The sequence below is a fragment of the Jatropha curcas genome, chromosome 4, assembly GCF_041381405.1.
Source record: "Jatropha curcas cultivar XTBG-Jc1 chromosome 4, XTBG_Jcur_1.0, whole genome shotgun sequence".
NCBI lineage: Eukaryota > Viridiplantae > Streptophyta > Magnoliopsida > Malpighiales > Euphorbiaceae > Jatropha > Jatropha curcas.
The window spans coordinates 2,011,365-2,025,001 of record NC_143154.1 but is presented as its reverse complement, the minus strand read 5'-3'; the positions used below and the strand labels follow the sequence as shown (position 1 = coordinate 2,025,001).

At 32.1% G+C, this 13,637-nt stretch overlaps 2 long non-coding RNA genes across 2 annotated transcripts; both read left to right on the top strand.

Annotated features, from left to right (window-relative positions):
* Nucleotides 1–3,766: 3,766 nt before the first annotated feature.
* Nucleotides 3,767–6,532, top strand: LOC149496648 (uncharacterized). The gene is made up of 4 exons (XR_016320485.1): nucleotides 3,767–4,422; nucleotides 4,639–4,776; nucleotides 5,465–5,546; nucleotides 6,361–6,532. It is a non-coding gene; the product is annotated as an uncharacterized LOC149496648 (long non-coding RNA).
* A 4,737-nt stretch (nucleotides 6,533–11,269) lies between these two features.
* LOC149496647 (uncharacterized) lies at nucleotides 11,270–12,584 on the top strand. Its single transcript, XR_016320428.1, has 3 exons — nucleotides 11,270–11,474; nucleotides 11,691–11,828; nucleotides 12,508–12,584. It is a non-coding gene; the product is annotated as an uncharacterized LOC149496647 (long non-coding RNA).
* Nucleotides 12,585–13,637: the final 1,053 nt, after the last annotated feature.

Sequence of the window (13,637 nt, the reverse complement as noted above, 5' to 3'; positions counted from 1 at the left end):
TTTTATTGCTGAAACTGCTAATTTTGCTGGAATTTGTGCTTCAATTATGGATATATGCTACTGCCATGTGCATATTTGGTATGAAACTTGACCGGTTTTGACTGTTTTGTAAAAATGCTCCTAGAGTTTTTATTTACCACTTATCCCATGAATATTTTGAGTAAAATTTTTTATTTTTGAGCTGCATTTGGGATTACTCTGGGACTTAATTGTGTCTTTAAACATGATTTAGAATTTATAGGATATCTAGAGAGGAGAACTTTGCTTTTGAAACTTGGTCTGACTGTTGTGAGAGCCCTAGACGATAAGACTTAGCGAGCGAAAACCATAACTTGAAATTGACCATCATTGCACTCGTGAATCTTGGTTTAAATTGCTTACACTTTGAATTCTCAAATCGGGTTTTCGAAACTTGGCCTCTTTTGATAAGTGTTTTTGAGAGCAATCGTCGAAGCAAAAAAAAAAAAAAAAAAAATATTTAGGATAGCTTCCGAACACTAGAACTCTCTTCTACGTTCCCTTGAGGCGAAATCCTAGGTGAGTCTCGACTTTGGAAATGATCTAGGCATTCTTTGGTCGATCTAAAAAAAAAAAAAAAAAAATTTCTACGTTTTCCCACCTTGACGTTACCATCCTTTTTACCCCTTCTAGCCTACGAAGCATGCTAAATGCGTGTTTCCAAATTCTTTTCATAACCCCCAATATAACCATATAACCCAAAAAGCTCTTTGCCCACCACCTTTGAACAAGGAAATGCTCTTTTTAGTAGTTGTTGAGCATGCATGTTTAAGTTTCAAGTTTTGGTGCGAATGCATTTTTGTTTTGTGTTTATGTTTGTGTTTTGGAATAAATAGTCATAGCGACTTATATGTAATTAGTCGTTGTGATGTCGAAAAAAAAAATTCTAGAAAAAAAAAGGGAAAGAAAATCAGAAAAGAAATAGAAAAAAAGAAAAAAAAAAGAAAGGAAGAGAGAATAAATAAACAGCAGCCAAAAAAAAAAAAAGGGAAAAATAGAGGAAAAGGCTGCAATGTTATGTTTTGTTTTGTGAAGTTGCATTTGTTGCCATCTAAGCATTAAAGTTAATAACGTGCATTGCTCTTTGAACCTAATGTGAAAGACTTATTTTCTTATTATTCTCTAGCCTTACATTATCCTTTTCTTTTGTAACCATTACCCTAGCCTAACCCATATAAAAGACCTAATGATTCTTAGTTGAGACTTGTCCTACATTAGTGGAGAGGGAACCGCGAGGAGAGCTTATGGTTGTTCATTATCTTGTTTTCTTGAAGCTATGAAAATGTATTTTATATGCCTTGATTATTGCTCGACAAAACATTTGTTGATTCAAGCTTCGTATGTGTGCGTGAGTGTTTTAAGAATTCTTAGTGTAACCTTTATCGATTGAGTTCACGATGATGGGATGATTTTGACAGCTTGGTATCCAATTGCGATGTTGCGTTGTTTGCGGTTTTTGCATATGTTGAATCGAGTTTCGTTGTGAAGTTGTGGTCTCCTATATAGATTAGATTTCGAATTCTAAGTCATGCTTGAGGACAAGCATGGGATAAGTGTGGGGAAATTTGATAACTTGCAAATCCAATTTTCTTTTATTGTTATATTTGTGTTGATTTGGTGTCATTTTGTGCTTAAAAGAGTGGTTTAACTTGATTTATTGTTTTTATGCTAGGAAAAGTTGGATTTGATATGAATGAAGCAAAAAGGAGCACAATTGAAATGTTTTGGAGCAAGGAAGGAGCTGCTGGAATTTTGGAACACAAATGCAAGCTGTTAGGCTCTTAGCCTTGGGCAAGACTAAGCAGGAAATCAGACCAGCGGGCTGATTGTGACATTATTGGCTGGTCACAACTTCTTCAACTAATTCCAGCACGTTTTACAGCCACATGATGATATTAGACACAGTTTTTAGTGGGTATTTTTATTGTATTAGTGGACCCCACCTTTTAGGGGCTATTTAAGTCGAAATTAGGTCTTTTTGTGGATCATCTTTTGCCTCCCTGGGGTTGTGACGAATTTGAGAGAATTTTTTTGAGAGATTTTTGCCGAACTTTCAATCCTTTAGATGATGTTTTCTTCTATAGCCATGTGTGGCTAAACATTCTGTTCAGTTAAGGCTAAACCAAGGTAGAAGTTTGATTTCGATTGTGAGATTATATTGAACTTAATTGAATTTCTTTATTCTATTGCATTTATATTCTTTCTGTGACTTATTGGGAAAATATATCCCCTAGCGAAATTTTATTGAATGATTTAACAGGGCCCGTTATATTGTTTGGTAGAAATTTCTATAGCTATTCGGCGTAATCAAATCCGTAATTGTTTGGTTAGGTTGATGCAATAGTAATTAATATAACCTAATTGGGTAGAATTTTTTAGGTTGTATTAATAAAGAATATAATCAGATTTAAATGGATGCTCGTAGTTTCTGTTAATCTGGGCAGGGTTCTATTAGATTTTAAAGCGGTTAACAGTTAAATCCTTCGTCGTACTTAGGATTGCTAGTTAATTAGGGGTTGTTATTAGATCGTATCTTAGCAACCTATTCCTACGGTAGAATTGGTTGGGTTGACGTTCTTTCTGGCTATAACTTGTCTGTAATATGAATTAGGGAATTAATCTTGAATCAATGATCACTCGAATCAAATCTTCGAACCGCGGTATGCCTTGGCTGAATTTACTATCAATTGTTCAGGTTCAATTTTTAATTTTATTGCATTTATTTCTTTGATTTAATTTTAATTCGTTTAGTTCAATTATTAAATTCCCCCGTTTCAATATCTATTTTTAATTTTATTTTCAGTTCTGGTTTATTTTCGACAAAGCTAATCCCTAGGGTTCGACCCTTCTCACCATATTTACAAGTTTTATTTTGTAAGAGGGCAGGTTAATTATTTTTGGCGGATTCGACGCCCGTCATTTCTCTAAATATTTTCATGTAAACTAAAATTATGAATTTATTTTATAAGAATAATATTTTGACACTTTTTGAATTTTTTTTCTTGAGCCCATTTATATGATATTTTTAGAAAATTAAGACAACATTAATTATTTTATTAAGATTTTACCTTTATTTAAATATTTGTACTGAATTTTATCTCTCTTGTTTATGGAAATTAATAAGAGGGTAATTTAGTAAATTATCTTTATTTTTTCTGGAATCAAGATAATTCAAATATTTTCTTAATTCTTGTGAAAATTCAAAAGTGTCAAAATTTACAAAACAAAGGTAATAGAAATTAAATAAAACTAATCGTGCGGGTCAATACTTATAAATAACTGGTACCCATTAAATTTAATTGAAAAATATAAATAAATTAATATAATGAAAAAATAATATTTGTTATTCACCCTTTTGTATTCTTTGATTATGATAATTGTAATAAATAAAATATTGAATTGACAAAGAAGAAAATAAAATATTATTGAAAGGCAGGTTACTTGTTATCTCAAAAGATGACAACAAATATAACAATTAAGAAGATAACATTTAAATGCATAAACGACTTAATAAATTAAGCAGTCAACTTGGAGAATTGGTAATGCAAATATTAAATCCTTATGTATCACAATTAAAGAATTAATGTCAGTATTTTATATTTTCTCATATGATAATTTTAATTATTTTTAAATAAAATTTGAAATAAAAAAGGAATTTTAGAATTTAACTTTAATACTGTAATATCCCGAATTTTTATTTTCAAAACTTTAGAATTTTTATTAAATCAAAAATCCGAATTTTTTTTATAGTATGGGTCGTGAAGACCGAGCATTTCTAACTTGAGCCCAAATTTGAATTGAGCCCAAGCCCAAAAACAGAACGTTCAGAAATTTCGATGAAATAAAATGGAACTCTACGATATAAACTAATTATCCTAAATTAATTTATTGTTATCATTATTTGTTGTACTATTAGAAAGTTAATTGAAGAGATGTTTTATGACCCAACTAAATAATTAAATAAATTAAACCGGACCTAAAAATTAATTAACTGTGTCGAAACCACACGAATAATTGAAAAACCGAGCGAAAAAAAAAAAAAAAAAAAAAAAACCAAACGAAACGAGATCAAATCACTGAATCGGACCGAATCGGTTCGAATCGAACCGGACCGGCCCATTTCCTTTCTTTTCTTTTTTTCTTTCTTTTTCTTTTCTTTTCTTCCTTCTTCTTCTCCAGTAGCGTGACCTCCTCCTCCTCCTCCTCCTCCCTCTTCTTTGATCTCCTTCCTCCGGCCACCGAATTTGGCAAATGAATACTCTAAAAACATCTACTCAACGCGAGGAAGAAGATTATAGCGTAGATTTGAACTGAAATTGTGACTATTTCGAAGGGGAAGAGCTTGAAGTTTCGGACACCTTTTTCCGGCGATTCACGCCGTTTCAGGCAAGCCTAGGACACAAGGTGAGTACCAAATGACTCCTCTCTTCTTCCTCTTTAATTTGATGGCCTCCTCGTCGACTGAAATAGCCGGAATCGGAAAACCCAAAATGGGTATCACCGAACCTTTCCGATCAATTTTCGGCCAAATAGTTCGTACCCACCTTGATTTGAATACATATTAATGATCCTCTCATCGAAACGAATAAAATGATATATTGTTTGTTAATTTTGGTGAAGATTTGAATTTCCGGCCACCGTGCACGGTGGCGACGGCGGTGGTCCGGCGACTGGCCGGCGACACTCCGGTGAGGCACCAAAAGGCAGAATCTTCCTCTTCTCATGTAGGTTGTGGATCCGTCGTCTGATTTTCAATCGGTACACTCTAAAGCTTAATTCGCAATTTTTGAATAAATCCCGAATTAATTAATTAATGAACTTAATTAAGTATTTAAGTAAATTGAATTAAATATTGTTAAATATATTTTATGAATATTAAGTATAACTATAAGGTTGGTACAAAAAAATATATATATATATTCCTAGCTAATAATAAATTTTAGGTATTAACAAATAAATAGTTATAGAACAATTAATTATAATGGATTATGTGAATTAAGTGACCGAATAAATGACGGATATGGCGGACGAGATTAGTGGATATGAATTTGCCCGATGGATGGGCTGTGTGTGTGGATTTGTGAAAATATGAAAAATTTGGATAGTCCAGTTTATAGAGAAAATGTTGCCGAATTTTTAATAAAACACTTAATGAAGAATTAAATTAGTTATATTCTTAAGAAGTAGTGACGACAAAAATTTGAAGTATTAAGAAATATTATACAATATTAGAATTATCATTATATAATATTTCTCACCGAATAATTAGAGATTTTATCTAAAGGTTATAAATTAGAATAGTTATTTATATAAATGAGAGAACCTAAATATATATGCGTATATAACAAGTGAATTAAATGACCGGTAGCCAAAATAAATAAACGAATGTGAAATATAAGTTTTTGAATTAAAATTCTTATTTAGAATTTTCTTATTTATTTTAAAGGTTTATAAAATACAAAATGCGAGGACAAAAGCTGGAAGCATGTGGCTAAAAAGGCAGTCCTTTTAAAGGACAATAAAGAACTGTGAGTAGTGTTAGATAACTAGTATCATCCGCCTGCATTCATGCATTCACGGCTAAATGCTATCATGCATTAATTTGTTGAATTGCCATATTGTGCTGCACTAATTGTTGATATTAAATAAATTATGTGATTACTTGTGCTGTGTATATACTGTGCCTTGTTTGTGTGGAATTGGGATGAAGTGGGCCACCATGGGTTTGTGAGGACGGTCTATGTGATATGGATCCTGAATATGATATGATATGAAATGTGACCGTCGGCCGGGAAAATGGGAGATCGGCGCCCCCGTGTGCACCTGATGATATGGATTATATAGAACCACAGGATGGCCTCTTGTTGTTGCGCACCTGATAATCTAGATTTGATTGTAGCCCGCAGGGTGGCCTCCTGTTGTGAGCACTTGATGATCTAGATTGGATGGAGACCACCGAGTTGCCTCCTGTTGGTATGGAAAAGAAAAGAGAGAAAATGGAAAAACAATGAGAGGACTGGTCAGTGAGGATAAGACCAGTTGGCCGTATGGGGGATCGGCTCCCTGGTGCACATGTATGAGAGGGCGAGCCATGTGTGAGGACGGCTCGTTGGGGTTTCAGGTGGTGCCACTGACTAATTTCCACGTGATGTGATTATATGAAGGTGATGATACTTGTGATTGCTGTTGTATTGCCATTTGTGTGACAAACTGCATGATCATATAATTAAACGGTAACTAGATAAAAATATTTAGCATCTGTGTGATTGTGTGGGGTGAGAGGGTTATCTAACCCTACTCATTGAGTTTGGCGCTCACCCCTGCCTACTATTTTTTTTCCAGGTAATAAAAAGAAAGAAAAGCCTTGTGGAGTTGAGACACTTATTGTAGAAGACTGTTAATGATAGAAATAACGATGTAAATACAAAGGTAGAGTTCCGCAATTGTATTCCAGTTGGGTTGTAATTAAATAATGAAAGTCCATTTTAAATATATGAACTGTATTTTGAATGCATATGCATAATAAGTTAATGGGCCCGAATCCATAAATATTTGTAGAATGTCGAATTGGAATAAGTTAGGCTTACTACGGGCTTCGGGGGCCTTAAGCCCACCCAGGTCCTAGTGCCGGTCCGGCCCACGAAAATGGGTCGTGACAAAGTTGGTATCAGAGCGTAAGTTGGGACTTAGGAATCAATTGCGGAACATAGGAATTTAAATAGAGAACTCCTCTGTTGGGATCGGCCGTAACCAACAAAGGAGCTGTAGTCTGGATTGAATTCCATTTTAGTGCCGATGGACGCATCGTGCACGAGGATGGAAGGAAATCTGTATCAAACTTAGGATGAGAACTAAAGGTACATAAATAATAGGAAATTAAAATAGGTCTGGGTAACTGACATTTATAAACGAAATATTTTGAGTTTGCTAAATCCCCTCTATAAAATTTTGAAGTAGAGGATCAGTTGGAAATTGGTGTAATGGCCTGATCACCCAGTACACCTTGATCCAACAAGAGACACTGCTTCGAAAATTATTTAAAATGGTTTAGAAAAAAATTTGGAGTTTTAAAGACAATAAGAAAGTGAGTTTATTTGAACTATGATTTGAGAAAAATGTTTTATTCTTTGCTTGTTGGAAATTGTTTTTATTGTGAAGTTGCAATTAATTGTTTGATTTTATTATTTTGTCGGCATGTCAAAAATTTATTTGATTTTAGAATTTAAATTACTTATAATGATCGCATGTTTGATTAATTTTTATCATATTGTCTATCCCGAGGACTAAATTAGGCTTGCAAAAGTTAATATTGATAAAATAATAATAAATGGTATAGAATATGAATTAGAATGAACATTTCAATGAAGATAGAAATTAAATTCTAGAACTGTTACTGTTAGGGAATAAAAAGTGAAAATTGTAATTTACATTACATGAAGGGTAAAAAAAAAAAGAGGATCTAAGACAAATAAATTAAACTCTCAATTATTCAAGGCTAAACTCAAGGATGTAAAAAGAGAAAATTTGTAAATTATTTAAGTATAACATTAAGGAGAATAGAGACTTATTGGCATAATTAAAAAGAGTTAGACGTGAAAACAATAAGTTGTGTCTAAATACAATAAAAGGTATTTGATTGGTCAAATCTCGATATACAAAATTTAAATGGAGTAATTAAAGCAAAATAAAAGACAAAGGTAAATCAATTATGTGATTACATGTTAAAAACTTTCTTTGGAGAAATTAGTGTGAAGGGTAAAATTTGAGTGTTTTAATATAGAATTAAAAAGTGGTTAGTAAATAATTGGGCAAAAGTTTGAATTTAAAAATTTGATTAATATGGGAAATATTGACTAATGGTTAAAAAAAAAATAAAAATAAAAATAAAAAATAAAAATAAAAAAATAAAAAAATAAATTACAAACCATGAAATAATTATGAATCTATTGTAATAAAATGAGCAATTAGATTGAATCGATAATGGACTTATGGAACTAATGTGGAACTAAGGGCTAGTTGGTATAAAAATAATAATAAATGAGGTGAAAATTCAGTTTGTAATAAATTTATTAGATATTATATAATTAAGCTCCTAGCATATGTAGGATACTTAATGGGCTAGACTAAGTTCATGAATCTTTTATAATAAAAGGAATGTAGAAGATGATGAGTAACTTTAAATCACAAATGGGGAATTAATGGGGAAAGAATGCTGTAGGAAAACTTAATAATTAACGGAATTTGATATATCTTGACAGAGAGTTGTGCAGAAAAGACTAATATTATTTATTAATCTAAGTTAAGTATAAGAAAACTTACATAAAAATCTGCTTTAAAGAATTCAGTACAGAATTAGATCGAGGTGCTAAATAAGATAAAAATAAAATAAAAGTTAATAAAATTTGGAAGAGGATAAAGGTCTAAGATAACTCATAATGATGAAATTAGAATAAGAAATCCAAGAAACAATGACCTTACGACGGAATTAAATTTTGTGTAGAATAACGGTTTCACGCCATAGATTCATGTACCCACCATTAAATTCTTTTACGGATAAGACTTAAATGAGGTTGGGTACACTAAGAAGATATGGAGGATAAAAGGAAGATTAGAATGAATAAAAAAAAAAAAAAATCTAAAGAACTTGTATAAAATTAGGGGATGCTAAATAGTAGTAAAGTCAATGATGATAATATGGTCAATTAATCCACGATGAAATACTAGAATAAATAATTAGAAACAAATTGAGGAAGGAGTAAAATTCGATGTAAGAAATATGCAAAAAAAAAAAAAAAAAAAAAAAAAAAGAAAAATGAATGATGCTAAAATAAATAACTAAATGAATAAAGATAAAATAATAATAATAATAATAATAATAATAATAATAATAATAATAATAAGATAAATATAAATATAAATATAACTAATAAATCACTAATGAAAATAACTTTTGGAAAAAAATTTAAGGTGTGGACCAGTCTATTAGGGAGATTAAAAATAGCGAAAGGAATAGTAATGATGAAGATTAGAATATGCTTGGTTTAAGAGGATCAATTAGGGATGAAATATGTAACAATAGACTGAAATTAGATGATTAAGGATTGTCCTTGTGGAGATAGACAATTTATTTTTATTAAATACCAAAAAGTTTTAGAAATACAATGAGTATTGATTTTCAAACTTCATGAAAATATTTTTATACCACGATTGAGATTGGTTTTGAAATGAATAAAAGTGAATACAAGAATTTCAAAGTTTTGTGTGAGTGACATGCCGATATTTTTTTTAAAAGTGGGAAAGGAAAATTATTTTGAAAGTTTTTAAATAGCCAGTTACCCATAAAATGGTCAAGCTAGTCGGTCGTTGTTAACTCATTAGTAGAATTTTGGATTAAATGATGAATCTAACAAATCAAATGGATGGAATATAATGTGTATTGAGAATATTAATAAAGGAAGTTAGAAATAACTTGTTAGACTAAATAAGAAAAGTTGAGATAGATAAATTGATATTATATTTTAAAACTTGGATGGAAAAAATTAAACAATTAACTTATGTAATATGAAGATGAATTAGGGCCTTATTACTATTTCATAATTAAGGCAGAAATTGAAATTCTATATAGAAACGAATAAATTATTTAGTTGACGCGTAATTTAATAAAGGAAGTAGAATGATTAATGCTTATTTATTCGATGTAATATTTGACTGGTAAGGCAACATTAAGTCGAGATGTAAGAAATTTCATTGAAGACTTTATATGTTGATAGGTATGAAGTAAAAGGTAAATAGTAGGGGCAAGTAATAAAAGGTATTGGATGAAATATTGTTAATGAGATAAATGATGATTAATAATAGATGGAATAATTAAAAAGTACGCTTCGATATTCTTAGGATGAATTAGTAAGCAACATACGTGAAATAGACAATTGAAAAGCAAAAGATGTACTAGGGAAGTCAACTTCTAATGATATATGTTAAGATAAGGAATGAGATTAGACGTAGGGACTACGATTAAATAGAAAGTGTGGAGGTTCCTATAGAGTAAGATAACTAATAGTGCAGGAATGTCCATAGTAAATAAGCTATTTAAATAATTGCGCTAGTGTACGATAAAAGTATTTTAACAAGAATAGAACTTGTATAAAAGAACTGAGAGTGAGCTCGAATAACCCTGTAGACAATGAAAATTTCAAGAAAATTTTTCTTAAAATCTTGGATTAAAGTAACAGTTTTTCGACTTTGATTAAGCAAAGATTTCGTCATAATATATGTTAAATAAATAAATCAAATTAAATTTCAAATTGTTTTACTTTTTGCAAATTATGTATTTGGTTTTCATAAAGAAATGTGTAATAAAATTTAATTTGGGAAAATATAAGTATTAAGCATTTGTTGTAAAGCTCGGTTAATTGTAAGATTTTTATTTAAAGAAAGATTTTCTAGCAACTGTCCGATGATAGTTAGAGGCTAAAGTAACAAAGCTTCCTATAAGTATCAGCTAGGTGGTATTGTATAGCTTGAACGAAATTTTGGTTTAAATATGATTGGTGGTAGAAATACAAGCAGAATACCTCATTCACTTCGTTTCCTCGATTTATATTTTGCTCGCGAGCTGTCTCCTTGGTATTGGAAGCAATTTCATATAACTTTAAAATTTCCATGCATCCATTCTTATTCTTTCCCACTAGATTCAATTCGAGGACGAATTGTCTTAAGGGGGGGAGATTGTAATATCCCGAATTTTTATTTTCAAAACTTTAGAATTTTTATTAAATCAAAAATCCGAATTTTTTTTATAGTATGGGTCGTGAAGACCGAGCATTTCTAACTTGAGCCCAAATTTGAATTGAGCCCCAAGCCCAAAAACAGAACGTTCAGAAATTTCGATGAAATAAAATGGAACTCTACGATATAAACTAATTATCCTAAATTAATTTATTGTTATCATTATTTGTTGTACTATTAGAAAGTTAATTGAAGAGATGTTTTATGACCCAACTAAATAATTAAATAAATTAAACCGGACCTAAAAATTAATTAACTGTGTCGAAACCACACGAATAATTGAAAAACCGAGCGAAAAAAAAAAAAAAAAAAAAAAAAACCAAACGAAACGAGATCAAATCACTGAATCGGACCGAATCGGTTCGAATCGAACCGGACCGGCCCATTCCTTTCTTTTCTTTTTTTCTTTCTTTTTCTTTTCTTTTCTTCCTTCTTCTTCTCCAGTAGCGTGACCTCCTCCTCCTCCTCCTCCTCCCTCTTCTTGATCTCCTTCCTCCGGCCACCGAATTTGGCAAATGAATACTCTAAAAACATCTACTCAACGCGAGGAAGAAGATTATAGCGTAGATTTGAACTGAAATTGTGACTATTTCGAAGGGGAAGAGCTTGAAGTTTCGGACACCTTTTTCCGGCGATTCACGCCGTTTCAGGCAAGCCTAGGACACAAGGTGAGTACCAAATGACTCCTCTCTTCTTCCTCTTTAATTTGATGGCCTCCTCGTCGACTGAAATAGCCGGAATCGGAAAACCCAAAATGGGTATCACCGAACCTTTCCGATCAATTTTCGGCCAAATAGTTCGTACCCACCTTGATTTGAATACATATTAATGATCCTCTCATCGAAACGAATAAAATGATATATTGTTTGTTAATTTTGGTGAAGATTTGAATTTCCGGCCACCGTGCACGGTGGCGACGGCGGTGGTCCGGCGACTGGCCGGCGACACTCCGGTGAGGCACCAAAAGGCAGAATCTTCCTCTTCTCATGTAGGTTGTGGATCCGTCGTCTGATTTTCAATCGGTACACTCTAAAGCTTAATTCGCAATTTTTGAATAAATCCCGAATTAATTAATTAATGAACTTAATTAAGTATTTAAGTAAATTGAATTAAATATTGTTAAATATATTTTATGAATATTAAGTATAACTATAAGGTTGGTACAAAAAATATATATATATTCCTAGCTAATAATAAATTTTAGGTATTAACAAATAAATAGTTATAGAACAATTAATTATAATGGATTATGTGAATTAAGTGACCGAATAAATGACGGATATGGCGGACGAGATTAGTGGATATGAATTTGCCCGATGGATGGGCTGTGTGTGTGGATTTGTGAAAATATGAAAATTTGGATAGTCCAGTTTATAGAGAAAATGTTGCCGAATTTTTAATAAAACACTTAATGAAGAATTAAATTAGTTATTCTTAAGAAGTAGTGACGACAAAAATTTGAAGTATTAAGAAATATTATACAATATTAGAATTATCATTATATAATATTCTCACCGAATAATTAGAGATTTTATCTAAAGGTTATAATTAGAATAGTTATTTATATAAATGAGAGAACCTAAATATATATGCGATATAACAAGTGAATTAAATGACCGGTAGCCAAAATAAATAAACGAATGTGAAATATAAGTTTTTGAATTAAAATTCTTATTTAGAATTTTCTTATTTATTTTAAAGGTTTATAAAATACAAAATGCGAGGACAAAAGCTGGAAGCATGTGGCTAAAAAAGGCAGTCCTTTTAAAGGACAATAAGAACTGTGAGTAGTGTTAGATAACTAGTATCATCCGCCTGCATTCATGCATTCACGGCTAAATGCTATCATGCATTAATTTGTTTGAATTGCCATATTGTGCTGCACTAATTGTTGATATTAAATAAATTATGTGATTACTTGTGCTGTGTATATACTGTGCCTTGTTTGTGTGGAATTGGGATGAAGTGGGCCACCATGGGTTTGTGAGGACGGTCTATGTGATATGGATCCTGAATATGATATGATATGAAATGTGACCGTCGGCCGGGGAAAATGGGAGATCGGCGCCCCCGTGTGCACCTGATGATATGGATTATATAGAACCACAGGATGGCCTCTTGTTGTTGCGCACCTGATAATCTAGATTTGATTGTAGCCCGCAGGGTGGCCTCCTGTTGTGAGCACTTGAATGATCTAGATTGGATGGAGACCACCGAGTTGCCTCCTGTTGGTATGGAAAAGAAAAGAGAGAAAATGGAAAAACAATGAGAGGACTGGTCAGTGAGGATAAGACCAGTTGGCCGTAGGGGGATCGGCTCCCTGGTGCACATGTATGAGAGGGCGAGCCATGTGTGAGGACGGCTCGTGGGGTTTCAGGTGGTGCCACTGACTAATTTCCACGTGATGTGATTATATGAAGGTGATGATACTTGTGATTGCTGTTGTATTGCCATTTGTGTGACAAACTGCATGATCATATAATTAAACGGTAACTAGATAAAAATATTTAGCATCTGTGTGATTGTGTGGGGTGAGAGGGTTATCAACCCTACTCATTGAGTTTGGCGCTCACCCTGCCTACTATTTTTTTCAGGTAATAAAAAGAAAGAAAAGCCTTGTGGAGTGAGACACTTAGAGTAGAAGACTGTAATGATAGAAATAACGATGTAAATACAAAGGTAGAGTTCCGCAATTGTATTCCAGTTGGGTTGTAATTAAATAATGAAAGTCCATTTTAAATATATGAACTGTATTTTGAATGCATATGCATAATAAGTTAATGGGCCGAATCCATAAATATTGTAGAATGTCGAATGGAATAAGTTAGGCT